Below are 15,302 nucleotides of genomic sequence, written 5' to 3' on the forward strand. Positions count from 1 at the left end.
GCAAAGTAGAAATTCCCAGCAGTTGATGGATTCTAGAAATCAAAAGAAATGTCAGATTGCTGACAAAATTTGGGAGATTCGTAAAGAAATACTATATTTAAATAAATAAGATCACCAGGGGTTGTACTGAATTAAACAATGGCTGAATGCTGATGGACTGAAGATGAGACTGGATATTTCTCATGCTTGTTTGGTGATGTAAATGAACTGATATAGCTTTGTCAGCTTGATGTAGCATACCTGAAGCCCTGACCCAAAAAGACTAAACTGCTCTGAAAAATTTAGCTAGGCTACAGGCTTAATAACAAATGATGGCTTAGTTCTTTTTTGTTGTCAGTGTTGTTTTTTAATCTTAATCATACCTTCTTACTTAGTATGTTTTAATATTCTCTTTGAATATCTAGGGTTTTATTGGTGAGTGTGTTACATAGATAATATATACTAGCAACATTACAATTAGAATTGCAATTGAAAATTAATTCATGTATATCTCTGATTTAGCCTGCAACCAATTGCTTTAAGTTATTACTAGTCTCAAAAAGCTTTCTATTAAAAACATTGTATTTTTTCTAAGTTTGCTTAAAATCTTTTGAAATCTTCTTCAATGTCTGTGATAGTACACTTCCAAACTTAGCATAGTTCACCAGCCTTTTAAGTAATTGACCTCTATAAAATATTAATATTTTGCAAAGTAACTTATTTAATTAAACAGAAAAACATCGTTCAACCATGACATGTTTTCTTTAATTCTTTAGGTAGGTTAAATATTAATTTTCTAAAATGGAGAATTTTTCAATCTGGTTCACATCAATTAACATATCAATTACTACACAGATCTAAGAGTCCCAAGGTTTTGTTTTGTTTGGAGGCTTTGGCTTCTGTTTGGCAGTTACAATTTGTACATCATAAAATCTATGATGAATATTCAACACCAGTTCAAGTTAGGTAAATTCAAACTCCACTTGCATAGTTATGATCACTGTGTTAGCAATTTGCTAAATTTTTTCAGATAAAATGCTATTTGTAAGCATATCTGGAAAATTTTTAAAAATATATGTATAGTACATATGTACATATATATGCATATGTAAAGAGTATATTGTTTATATGTGTGTAAGGCAAGTTAACATTTCTATCTTGAGAAAAATAATACTTTTACAGTTCCATGGTTTAATTTTCATGTTTGGTGATGTTTGCACAAAGCAGTGTGAACTTAACAGAAATTCTACTCAAAAGTTTTCTATATTTCATGATTTCTCACATTACTCAAATATCTTTGCTCAAACATCATCTACTCAATGAGATTTACTTTGATCATCTTGTTTAAAATTACCTCTCATACCTTTATACAATGCTCTGTTATTTTTCATATAGCTCTGATCACCTTCTATTATCCTATGTAATTTATTTATTGTAATTTTTATTCATAGTGTCAGAAAAGCAGACATTTTTTGCTTTTTTTTTTTTTCTTGCTGAGGAAGATTCACCCTGAGCTAACATCTGTGCCAACCTTCTTCTATTTTGTATGTGGGTCCCTGCCACAGCATGGCTGCCAATGAGTGGCACAGGTCTGCGCCTGGGAACCAAACCCAGGCCACAGAAGCAGAGCGTGCCAAACTTAACCACTAGGCCACAGGGTTGGCTCTACTTTTTGCCTAGTTTGCCCAAATCCAAGAGCCTAGAATAGTGATTGGCACATAAAAGACACAGAAAAATATTTTTGAATGAATGGATGAATGACTAAACTAAATTTGCTCACAATTCCTCAAATTCTATGAAAGATTTTGATGTCTATATCAAATCATAAAGACAAATAAATTACACTTATATTCACTTAGAAACATACATCTCTTCAAAGAGATAAAATAAATCAAGGCATTACTACACATCTAATTATTGTGAGAAAATAAATAGTAATACAACTTTAATAAAATTAATGTTTGTGAAAAAGAAAGAGCATCCTGATCGGTGACAGGTATCACTGGAGATGATCATTCCTGGTAAGGTTGCTACCGTGTTTAGAAGGAGCAGAAATCAACCACTCAACTGGAGGGATGCAGCTCTGCTCTGTAGCTGAAGTTTGGTCTACTCACTTGGCCTTTGTGGGGCTGGTGGTGGGAGCACAGTTTTTTTATGATGTCTGGTTGGAGTAAAGCACTTGTCTAAAATATTTCTGTCTTGATAGGTTACTCCTTTCCTGCTCCTTTGACTAGGTTGGGCTACTTTTGTCTGCACCCATAGACATTTCCAGGTACTAGTTTCGTCAGCTCTAAGTCAAAATTTTTATTCACTATTTTTCCTCAAAAAAAGCCTTTATTTTCCATTTCTTAAAATGGTATTGCAAATTTATCTGGAAAAATTACACAGCTGAAACTTTTACAATTTTTTATTTTCACACTGCCATGCTTAAGCAAAAGTTCCCTTTCCAACATCAGCAAATATAACTCTGGAGGACACAAATTCTCTTTACTTTATTGAGACCAGAGTACAAATAATATGTAAGAATGAATAAATCAAGCTATGGTATTTCTTTCTAACAGAATAAATACTTAAAAATATTGGAATAAATGTTTCTGCATACTGAATCTAAATTATTCAAAAATATATTTTCACTGAATTAAATGAACAAAACTCCAGCTAAACTTTGTCTTAAAGTGTTTCTCAATTTGGGCCGGCCCCGTGGAAGTGCGCACGCTCCACTACTGGCGGCCTGGGTTCAGCTCCTGGGCGCGCACAGACGCACAGCTTCTCTGGCCATGCTGAGGCCGCGTCCCACATACAACAACTAGAAGGATGTGCAACTATGACATACAACTATCTGCTGGGGCTTTGGGGAAAAAAAGGAGGAGGATTGGCAATAGATGTTAGCTCAGAGCCGGTCTCCCTTGGCAAAAAGAGGAGGATTAGCATGGATGTTAGCTCAGGGCTGATCTTCCTCACCAAAAAAAAAAAAAAAAAAAGTGTTTCTCAATTATATCCCTCTATCTTAGCTATTATTAATATTTAAGATAGTAGAAATTGTGGCAGTTTTGTTCCTAGTAAGGAAGTTTAAACTCTTTAAAACAATATATTTGCATAATAAGCAAAATAGACATTTTGAAATTTTGATTATTTCATGTATGACTATATATTTTCCTCTCTTAGAACTGTTATAATTGAAGTGAACACAATTACACATTTAAGTTGATGTTCTTGAACTTCATGGATGTTTTGAGGTTGAGGTTCTCTCTCTTATTAGATGACACATCATTTTCTTACCAGATAAAATCATAACTGCTATTGACTGTGATAGATGAAATAAAAATGCAAATAGGGATGTGAGACCACTATTTATTCATCCTGATTGGCTGAGGATTAATAGTTACTTGATTAACCATTATTTTATTTTTAAGTTAACAGAGTTCGCACTGACAAGAACACTTAGGGAAAGCTAGCATAATTGAATTGCAATCAAAGTGGTTGTATGAAACACTATCGAAGAGACTTTACATATAGCATAAATGTTTAATAAGACAATGTGCATATTAATATACATACCCACTGTGTGTATATGTAGACATGCTTAAATAAATGGGCACTTTTATTCTTTTAAATTAATCTCATATTAACTGAAAAAAATTATTTTATGACCTGAACTAAAATACAATAATTTTAACAATTAAATTATTTTCTAAATTATTATTTCACCCAGTTGAAATATCTGTTTCTGAAAAATCTGTATGAATTTTCTGTCAGTTTATTTGTCAATCTACCATATATAAATAGCTTTTTGAAGGTATTTCCATAAATTAAAATACAACTAATATGGGATATGTATAAAACTCACACTTTCGGTTGTAATTTAAAAAAAACAAAAAGCAGTTGTCTTGTGGACTGACTGAGCAGTCATGCTATAAGAGGCTTATAGAGAAATATCCCAGGGCTGCACCATCCAATGTGGTAGACACCAGCCACATGTGGCTATTGAGCACTTGAAATGTTGCTAGTAAAATTGAGAAACTAAATGTTTTCTTTTCTTTAATATTAAATAATATAAATTTAAAAACTGACGCCGTATAAAATACAGATCGAGTACTTCCCATGAAAGTTTACAATTCTCTCTGAGATGTTCTGTAACTATAAAATACACACTGGAGTTCAAAGACAGTACTTTTAAAAAGAAGAATGTGTAAAATATTTTATTAATAATTTTTATATCAACTACATTTTTAGATGATAATTTTTTAAAATGGTTTAAATACAACATAATAATAAAACAAGTTTTACTATTTTTAAGTTTTTTAATGTGGTTGCTAAAAAATGTAAATTTACCTATGCCTCAAATTATATTTCTCTTGGGCATCATTGTTCTAAGTGCGTTAAGTTGTCTTAGAAAAGGAAAACAAATTATGGTTTCTCAGATATTTCCTAACAGTACTTCTCAAACTTCAATGTGCTTACAAACCTCCAAGTGATCTTGTTAGAATGCAGTCTCTTCACTCCTCAGGTCTAGCGCAGGTCTAGACGACTGAGAGTCTCCATTTTTAACAAGGTCTCAGCCAGTGGTGATCATGCTATTTAGTACGTTCATAGAAAAGGGAGATGCTTTAAATTACAGAAATTGTTTGATGATTTGGTGAATTTTCATATGGGCAAATTTAAGGTTTATGTGGTGAAGTAAGGAACAGCAGGAATATATTTCCTTTAAAAAAATGAATTTTCTGAGCAACACAGCAGGCAAGCTACTTTTTGGTCTCAGTCTAAGTATTGCCGCCTCAGAGAAACTTTCCACTTCTTTTTAGATAAATAGCCTTTTTTCTATTCCCTATAATTTTTTAAATCTCCTTCATTAAACTTCTCAAAAATCATAAGAGCTTATTTATAAGTTTTGTTTCTTTCTTTCTTCCCAACCAGAATATACCCTCCATGAGGGCAGGCATCATGTCAACCTAGTTCATCATCATCATAACATCTGAAGGGGACATTGAGTAGGCACTCAGTAATAGTTGTTGAGTTAATCTGCTTTTAGAAAAATAGAAAAGGGGAAGATAATTTGTGAATAGTTGTTTTCAATCTGTATATAAACATTTTTATATTTGTTTGTCTATTTTTTTTCTCCTTTCTCATTTCTGAGTTTCTCAAACCATTTCAGAGAATTCTTTCCTAAAAGTCATACTAGAAAAGATCTTTTAAAATATCTAAAATAGGGCCAGCCCCGGTGGCCTAGTACTTAAGTTCGGCATGCTCTGCTTCGGCGGCCCAGGTTCTGGTCCCACGTGTGGACCTACACCACTTGTCTGTCAATGCCATGCTGGGGCGGCACCTCACATACAAAAAAGAGGAAGATTGGCAACAGATATTAGCTCAGGATGAATATTCCTCAGCAAAAAAATCAAAAAATCTCTAAAATAGAGCTATAATTCAGCAGAGTATTTGTTCTTAACCCCAGAGATAGAGAAGCCCCTGTTGCCTGCCTCCACCTCTAACCTCTGCCTTCCTCCTCAGTCACTCTCCCTCACTCCAGTTACACTCAGATTTAGAGACTCACAAACTCACAGCCACTTACACTACATCACAATCACTCCCACGTTCAAACACAGAAACACTCATACCTCACACACATCCCACAGTCGCAGAGACACAGACGTTCATATTTACATACTGATACATTCCCATTCTCTCTCTCACACATTCATTCACTCACACTCAAACCCTCCCTCCATATGGCCCCTCTACCCTCCATTTCTGCCTCCCATTCCTCTCTCCGTCTCTGACACTAACTCCCTCAGTCTCCTCTAAAAGTGGAGGTGACACCATCCACCCCTGCTACCCTCACCATCATCCTTTTCTTCACTTTTTCCCTCATGCTTTCCTCCTCATATTGAATCACAAAGCTTGTAAACACACATTCACACAAATACATTAGTAATAGTTGTTGAGTTAATCTGCTTTTAGAAAAATAGAAAATACATCCCTCCTCATCCTCCAGTATATCCACCCACAACTCTCCTTTCTCTCTCTCTCTCCCTCTCTCTCTCTCACACACACACACACACACACTGAGGAAGGAGTATATTTGCAACCAAAAAAAAATGAAAACCAAAACATCAAGCAAGAGGCTTCAAGGGTAAATATAAGAGGTAGTGAGTTTATCGAAACAGCACAGCAATAAGTGTGATAATTTGGCCATGGAATTTGGAAATATATAAAGTGGGAAAATGGGAGACATTTAATTTGTTTTTTACAAATTGTGGAACCTGTAAATATTTGAGGGCATATTGTCACTTTTTTTTCAATACATGTGAATAATCTCAAATCTCCCTATTTTATAAAAGCAATAACAGCAAGAAAACATCCCTTAAACCTGAGGCCCAATCTCTCTTTGTTATACACAAGATCCTCAAAATAATAGTTGTAAAAATCTATCTGCACATCCTTAATGCTTCTTAATCTCTCCTCAACCTACCACAGTCTGATTTCTATTCTGTACTCCACTAAAACTTCTCCAGCAGGGCTCACCAATAATCTTCTAATTGATAATTACAATAGGTTATTTCAGTATCATCTTATCCCTCCTAATTTTGTTACTTGGGACTCCTGGCCAATTCCTTGTTCCCTATCGCAATTCCCTGCTGAGACACTAGATGTGATTCATTTTTGTCATTTGGGGTCTCTTCCTCCACTTCTATTTATGGCCTAAAAATTCCTGAGCCCTTTTGCTTCTCAGGCTAACTCATTGTTGATGTGCCATTCAGTCTATTTATATGGAACGTGTTAGTCTCTCTGTAATGACATCTTCCAAATCTGTATTTCCAAACCACCTGGCTCTTTTGAGCTGAGTACTTCTATGTTTATGGAACCACTCACTCTAACAATACAACAATTCAACGTTGAATTCGTCTTCTCCTCTCCCAAACCTGCCATGTGTCTCTAAGTTATAGCAGTAGCTGCAACTCTACCATCCCCCCAGTCTCTAAAGCCAGACACTGTTCCTCCCTCATTCCAAAAGCAAAGTCCAACTGACTTTATTTTCTCTTCAACCAACCACCTCCATCTTCTTTTCTCTAGTTACACTGCACCAGACTCAGTATTGCTTACCTTGTTGATGGCAATAGTGTCTTAAATATTTTCTCTGCTTTGGACCCAAACTCTTTCAAATTGCTTTTTTTCCAAAAAACAATTATTTGTATATATTCATCCCTTAAAAAAATTATTCAGTGGCCATAAATTGCATATATAATTATGTCCAAGCTTCTCTGTGGCACAAAATCCATGTCATGATGTTTCTTTTATCTACCTGTCTTGCTTGGCTTCTCCCCATACCAATTTTTTTTTTTTCGTACTCTAGCCATATTGAATTACTTGCAGTTTTCCAATGCTTTGTATTGTGTCTGGCTCTCTGCTAAGCTACGTCTTTTCTCGTCAGGACATAGCATTGCATATATAACTACACTATCTCATAGTTTTAAATTCCTCTGTGTTTAGGAGAAGCTACATGTTGCCATCAAAAGTACAAGGAATGTGAATTAGAAAACTGTAACTGATACAGGCACTATGTTTGCTTTACTCATTATCCTTAATGCCTAGCGTAGTGCCAAATTCATAAGTAAATACGGGCTTAATAACAAATGAATCAAATGCCCTCTTTAACTCCTAGCTCTGTAGCTTACTCTGCCATTGGGAAAATTATTGAAATTTAAATTCTTATATCTATACCTATACCTATCTTTATTTCTATCTCTATATCTATTTATGTCTATATAAACTTAAAAAAAAAAAAGATATCTGGGGGGCCCGGCCCCATGGCCTAGTGGTAAAGTTTGGCATGCCCTGCTTTGGTGGCCTGGGTTTAGTTCCCGGGTGCAGACCTACATCACTCATTGGTGGCCATGCTTTGGTGGTGACCCACATAAAAAATAGAGGAAGATTGGCACAGACATTAGTTCAGGGTGAATTTTCCTCAAACAACAAAAAAAAAATGACAAAAGATATCTGAATTTTCATTAACACTTAACTTTAGGAAAGTTGACCTGAAACTTAAATAAATGTAAGTCTATTATTAAGAAGGCACAGCAAATTATTATCTACATGTAAAATATAATAATATGAAATGTGTAACTGTAAGCAGAGAGGAGATCAAATGCTTTCTTGCTTGATGGGAACACAAATTCAAGCAATGAGTTTACTCTGCCCTATAAGCAAAAAGAAGTCACAAATACTAAACAAAAAATGTCTTGCTAAAACATGTATGAGTAATGTTTCATGCATTAGAATATCCAGCCACTTCTACACTCATAAATCCTAATGAATAAATAGCACCATAACTAGAGAGAAACAGCAACATTTAGGAACCACATTTTAGAGAGAAATGATTATAATTGTATATTTATAAGCAGGTGAGTGTCAAAAAATGAAACAGAACTAAAAATTAACTCACTATGAATGATTACTTTGGAAAAGTCAGAAAAGAGTTCTTTAGCTCTCCATTCTTCTTTTTTTTTTTTTGGTGAGGAAGACTGGCCCCGAGCTTACATCTGTTGCCAGTCTTCCTCTTTTTGCTGAGGAAAATTGTCCCTGAGAACATCTGTGCCCATCTTCCTCTATTTTGTATGTGGGATGCTGCCACAGCATGGCTTGATAAGCAGTTTTTGTCGGTCCATGCCCGGGATCCGAACCTGTGAACCCCAGGCTGCCAAAGTGGAGCACACGAACTTAACCACTACACCACCAGGCCAGTCCCTAGCTTTCCATTCTTATAACTGTGAAGCTTATCAAATATTTGCAAGTACTTGGAAAAATATGTACATGAGTTTTCATTTGATAGGAAAGTACTAAAAAAATAACTTAAATGTTATTGCTTCTTTTAAAGTAATTTCACTTACTTTGCTACAAGGGAAATGAAAAAAAAGTGCAATAGAAAAAATGGATAAGACACTTTCCAAAGTTTTTAAAGTTTTTCCTTGTATGAACTATTTTAGCCAGTGTATATATCATGCACATATCATATGTCTGTATCATACATGACATTAAAGAAAGATATCTAATTTGTAAAATGTGGCAGCAAATTTTACTTCCTTTTTTTTCTAACAACACTTCATCTGAAAAGCATTTTCAGCTACTTGCAAATATACAAACTAGGAATATGTCAGAACACATTACTAAGGCACCTGGAAAAAAGTGAAGATCTCATACACACACACACACACACACACACACACACGATAAAGCTGCAGTTGCTATTAATACAAAAGCTAATGTGACAGACGAGGTGGCCGAGTGGTTAAGGCGATGGACTGCTAATCCATTGTGCTCTGCACACGTGGGTTCGAATCCCACCCTCGTCGTGAGGCTGTCTGAGGACAAAAGATATATGTTGAGATAGATATCAGACTCCTGATAGGAAACAGCCACATTTTTTGGCTCTGAGGTTTTCATAAATTATAGTGTAGGTAAGACAAAAATGAATTAATTATCAAGGCTCAATTTCTTGAAATTTCTTCTACTGAAACTGAGCCATTTTCCTCCTGAATTCACTTGAAGAAAACACTTTTTTTTATTGTAGTAAGAACAAATGTTATAAGCTGTTAATTACGATGATGCCCCCCAAGAGCCAGTGTCACAATGTCTGTGTGTAACAAGGAAAAGTGCTTCTAGGACAAATCTTTTGCAGCTATAAACAATAAAGCTGGATTCTATTTTCATACTCATCAACAAAATAAATGTCAAATGAATGGATTATTTAAATATGTCAAAAATCACAAAGGACTAGGAGAAAACAGATATTTACACAAATGATGCAATCATTGCTTTACGAAGTATACAAATTTAATGTGATACATTTAAAAAACACAATGTAAAACAAAATGCCACAAACATTCAAGACATAAACTACAAATGCAAAAACATTACTTTTGTAACAAAAGCATACCATATTACATAATAGTTTATATAATTAATATTTACAAATCAATAATGATATATAATCAATTAAATCGAATAGGAGTAAATAGAATATGAAAAAAGAGACACAGGTTTATAAACAAGGAAGATGCTCAATTTTATAAGTAAATAAACAAACACACAAATAAGCAAAAACATCAATGGGGTATTTATCATATTAACAGTTTCCTATGCTGTTGGGAGAAGAAATTGGAGCAATATTTTTGGATGGGAATTTTATATTATCTTTTTCTTTTTTTCTTCTTTTTGCTGAGGAAGATTTGCCCTGAGCTAACATCTGTTGACAATCTTCCTGTTTTTGTATGTGAGCCACTGCCTCAGCATGGCCACTGATGAGTGGTGTAGGTCTGGAACCAAACCTGGGCCACCAAAGTGGAGAGTGCCAAACTTAAACACTAGGCCACTGGGGCTGGCCCTATATTATCTTTTAAAATGCAATATGGATGTAGGTTTGGAATAAGAACTCCAACGTCAAGGAAATTAAACCATATGAAATATATAAATTTTTATTTTCTGTTTTGTTTACTTCATAGCTCTGTTTCAATGTTGCCTGCCATTTTATTTTCATTTTGAAATGTCTTGTTTTTGCCTAAAACTTCAGTAATATGTGAAGTTGTGGAGGCAGGATTATGGACTGTATGGAGGGAGGGGCTGATGGACTTCTGACTGAGTAATTCTCTTTTGTTTTTGTTGGACTCTTAATTTCTACTCTTTGCTTTGTTAATTCTCTTCACCACCCCACTTCCAGAGAAGGCCTATCAAGTCCAGATTGGCTCTTTCTTGTAGAAAAGTGGTGCCTTCCCAGGACTGCCACCACTTGTTCTGCAAACTGAGGAACATCTACATTTTTGTTTATCTAGTAACCAATACTGATTTACCTTGTCTGAGACCTCTTCTCAATATTTCCCCACACAAAGGAAACTTACTTTCTACAGGTTATTTTATCTGTGTTCTGCAACCACTAGTTTCCCACCATAACTTATAATATCTCTGCTTTTCAAAAGAAACTAGGAAATAAAAAAGCATGCCTTAGTGTAGGGAAAAAAAGCAAAAACCCTTACAACTCAATAGTTAAAAGAAAAAATAAACCCAAAATGGATGATAAGTGGAATAGTACTTCACAAAATAAGACATACAAACGTAAATAAGCATTTCTAGTTGGAGTGTAAATAGCACAACCCCTCTGGAAAATAGTCTCACAGTTTTGTTATAAAGTTTAGCTAACATATATCTTATAACCCACTGATTCTATTCCAAGGAATTTACCCAAGAAAAACGGGAACAGATATCTGCACAGCTTTATACACAAATGTTCATATAGTTTTATCCATAATAGACCAAAACTGGAAACAAACTCAATGTCCATCAGTAGGTGAATGAAATTTTTTTTTTCAAATATGTTTTTTTCCATATGATTCAACAATAAAAGGAAACAACTGATAACTCAAAGGGCAGGTGCCGTTGCAAAGCAAATAAACAGAGTGCTAAGTACCTAGTATGTTGCTGTTGATCTTGATAATACTGTTTTCTCCATATTTATTCATAGACACTCTGAAAAGCAGTTTGCCTTTACCTCGCAGGAAGAGAATCAAAGCTTCAGTGTCTTGTAGGAGGGCTGTATCAGCTTTTCAGCTCTCTATCCTCAAAGAATCAGGCTTGTCCACTATATTTACAAAATCATTCTGATTAGACCTTCTGAGTTGGTGTTAGCAAATAGAATAGATCTCAGAAGACAAATGTGTGCCAGAGACTCAAAATATGTCATAAATTATTAAGGGGCCTTGGAAGACTCTATGGGTTCAATGGTATGAGGCGTGTGGATATATCGTCTTCAAGGTTACCATCTTATTTATATATTCACGGGAACGACGCATACCTACCAAGCCTCTAAAACTTAGCAACAAACCTATACTTTATTTGGACTTACTACTCTGACTCATCTGCCAAGTAAACTAAATTTGAAACAGTTCTAGGCTTCCATGTTAGCTACTCTGCCCTCACTCTGTATGATCCAACAGATTCAACAGTGCTTGAAGTGTCTGTGGCAAATAGGTATTTTGGAGTAGAGTCATGTTTTTTCCTGCAGATATCTATCTAGCTTATAGATAGATAAAGGTAGATAGATCTACCTTTAGCTTGATTAACCTCTAAAGCTTGGTGCTGGGCCCTTGCAGAGACTGAATACTTACACATAGCCCTCAAGGCACCATGACATTTAGAGATGCCCATCATGAATTGGATGTTATCTGACACATCAATGCATGAAATTGGGTGGTGCAGCCATACTCCATCATCAAGTTAAAGTGGTTTGTACCAGAGGGACTTGGGCAGAGGCAACTGTACCCAGATGTGAGATTCACAGAGAATTCTGAGTACTTTTTTTCTACTTATTTTGTGGCAGGACCCCGAAATAGTTGGTGTGAACTTTTTCAGAGCTTTTGGAGAATTGCAGCCGTTTCTGGGTGTGATTTTGAGAAATGACTTCCTTCTTATAGTGAGATATTCAGTATCTGCAGCCCTGTATTTCCAGCTGTAGCTCCCCTGATATTGGCAACACTTTCCCTTACTTTTTTGTTCTAAGCATTTCAATCTTCTGTAAATCCTAATTCCTATAGTAAACTGTTGTTTTTCTTCCCAGAATTCTTGCACTGGCTCTAGTTTTGTGACTGAACCCAGACTGCTGTATCACTGATAGAGTTAGCATGCGATGATGCATGCCAAATATCTAAAGCATGCAGTAAGGCTGAATAAATGTTTGTAGGGTCTCCTTAGAAAGGTCAGCTTCCTGAAGGTCTCCTTAGTTATATTGCACTTACTGCACTATAGCCTATGGAAGATTGTATCTGGGATCTTGAAATTAATGGAGAGCAAGACATATTTTGGTACTTGCTAGAGCCAGTTTTTTGTTTTTTTTGTTGTTGTTGTTGAGAAGTAATATATCCAATAACATTCTGGATATATTTTTATCTCTCATATATAGTACACATTAATAAGAAACTTGAAAATTTCAGGAAAATTTCACCTCCTTTATGACTTTATCAACTCTTTATGGCTAATATTAGCTGTAATATCTTTCAAGATTAATTAGAGTACATGTAAATTTTTCATAGCAAGATCATTTTATCATTTTATCTTTTTCTGATAGGTACTTTTAGGCTTTACTGAAGTTTAGGATATGTCAATACAATCCTGGAAAACATAATGTCAGTTATACAGTATCTAAATGGTACCTAAATAATAAAAGAGTTATTTTTTATGCGTGCAAGTAATCGTTATGTATATACTTGCGTAAGTAAATTATCATTGAAAAGATCTAGTTTGAATATTAAACCTCTCTGTTTGAAGATTAACAGTATCCAAAGGGTGTCTTTAATTCTTAATTTGTTGGGGGGGGGATTTTCAATTACAAAAAATTATAGTTTAAGAGACTCTAGAAATCAAAGTTGTACATACGAAGGAAAAAACACAGCTTGAATCATTTTAATGTTTTATTTCAGCGTGATTTGACTGTTAGAACAAATGCTATTTAGTTAATGTTTAATCTATATTCTTCTGTCAAGAAACAGAACATAGATGTGCTTTATCCATTTAATTTATAAACAAAAACAGAGGCATTACTCTCCCATAAAATATTTTAGCATGATTTTCATCATCGATTATGCATCTGAAGATACTACCAGATATATTTCATACTTATATTTTGAAGACATGATCAACACCAATGTTGTTATAAGCGTTAACTCTAAATTTTAGCAGAAGTTTGGAGTATCCTAATTATGGCAACACTCCCGAGGAATCAATATCTGTCTGTACCTGGGATAACGATATACGTCTATGAACTAAGCACACTGAGACTTTCCTTTAATTTATCAATTTAATTTATCAAAATTTAATGAATAATTAATATGTGACCTGTTGCGTGCTAAATGTCCACTATGCTAAAGTGCATAATGCAGATGTGTGTGTGTTTATGTGTGAGTGTGTTATGAGGACACGTGTGTATGTTAATGGGGATGCTGGATAAGTTCTTACTCCTGAAGTGCAGACTTTAAAGTGGGCAGATAGCCATGCTTATAGTCAGGAAAATCAAGTCTAGGTAAGTCTCTTTTCATAATTATGTCAAGGATATGTTTATAAATACATTTATCACATGACTTTATAGTACTAGTGGTGTCAAAGAGTCTAACAAAAGGAGCAATTTTTTATAAATAGCTAATGTTTAGTTAATTTTCTTTTTTTCCCTATTCCTTTTGTGTTGGTTTTCTGGATGACACCCCATTTTACAAATACTTCCTTTTGAGTACTGATGTTTCTAATTTACTAAACTCTTCTCGTTAATCTAGAACCCCTTCCTTTTAATTTTTCATAAGTATGGTGTTTCTGAATCTTGAATTCAGTTTCAGAACTTAAATTCAGTTCTTTAACATTGGGATTGGAGGTTTATGGACACAAAGAGAATCTGATTAAGATTATAACCACTCTACTAAGAATATTGCACATATTTCCCTCCAAACAAGTTTTTGCATAAAATTTCAGACATTTTTTAAACTTTATGAACTTTTTCCATGAAGTATGCACGGTTTCAGGTACAATACATAATGAAACTCTATAATATAGTTATTTATATAAAGAAGTTAGGTTTCAGCCTTGATATCTATGGCAACAGATGACTAAATACAATGCATGTTCATAATTCTATTTCCTTCTGATTCTGCATAATATTTCTCTATGCCTATCTATACATATTCAATATTTCGTATCTGGAAATGAAGTACTTAAGTCATCTCTAATTACTGGCAGAGTAATCTTCCAGCCTTTTCTTTTGATTTGGGAACAATACACTTTATCTTCAAAGTCCTTAATGCCATTGATCAGCTCAAACTGAGCTGTTACTGGTATATCTTTTCAAAATATATCTGTAAAATGAAACCGACTTCCCCATGAATTTATCTCAATGCTACTGCTAATTGTATTTAAGCTAATTTCTAGGTTGAGCAAGGTTTTATAAAAGATCAGTGTGTGTGTATGTGTATCTGTGTGAACATGTAGTAGAATTCTACTATGATTGTGGATGTAAAAAATATTAGCACTAAGTAGAATTCTCTAAACAAATACTAAAACCATTTCAAATGCTTCCCACATGTCATGCTGGGACGCTCCACAGAGATTCAAAGAAATTTAGGCATTTTTGTAGAGGAATGAATTTTATAATAGCATCAACGGGGGGGGGGCCGCTAATATCCTTATTTGTAAGAACGAATAACTGTTGCACTTGTCTAACTGTTTGGAGTTGTGACAGAGAAGGGATCTTGCTGATACATTTTCTCTCTCACAGCTCCAGCATAAGAAATGCTGAGAATATC

The 15,302-nt window shown here is 34.6% G+C and overlaps 1 non-coding gene across 1 annotated transcript; it reads left to right on the top strand.

The window, feature by feature from the left end:
• Positions 1-9,241: 9,241 nt before the first annotated feature.
• On the top strand, positions 9,242-9,323 carry TRNAS-GCU (transfer RNA serine (anticodon GCU)). Its single transcript has one exon. It is a non-coding gene; the product is annotated as a tRNA-Ser (tRNA).
• The last annotated feature ends 5,979 nt before the right edge of the window (positions 9,324-15,302 follow it).

Source organism: Ceratotherium simum, chromosome 10 (assembly GCF_057802395.1).
Source record: "Ceratotherium simum simum isolate JZ-2026a chromosome 10, ASM5780239v1, whole genome shotgun sequence".
Lineage (NCBI taxonomy): Eukaryota > Metazoa > Chordata > Mammalia > Perissodactyla > Rhinocerotidae > Ceratotherium > Ceratotherium simum.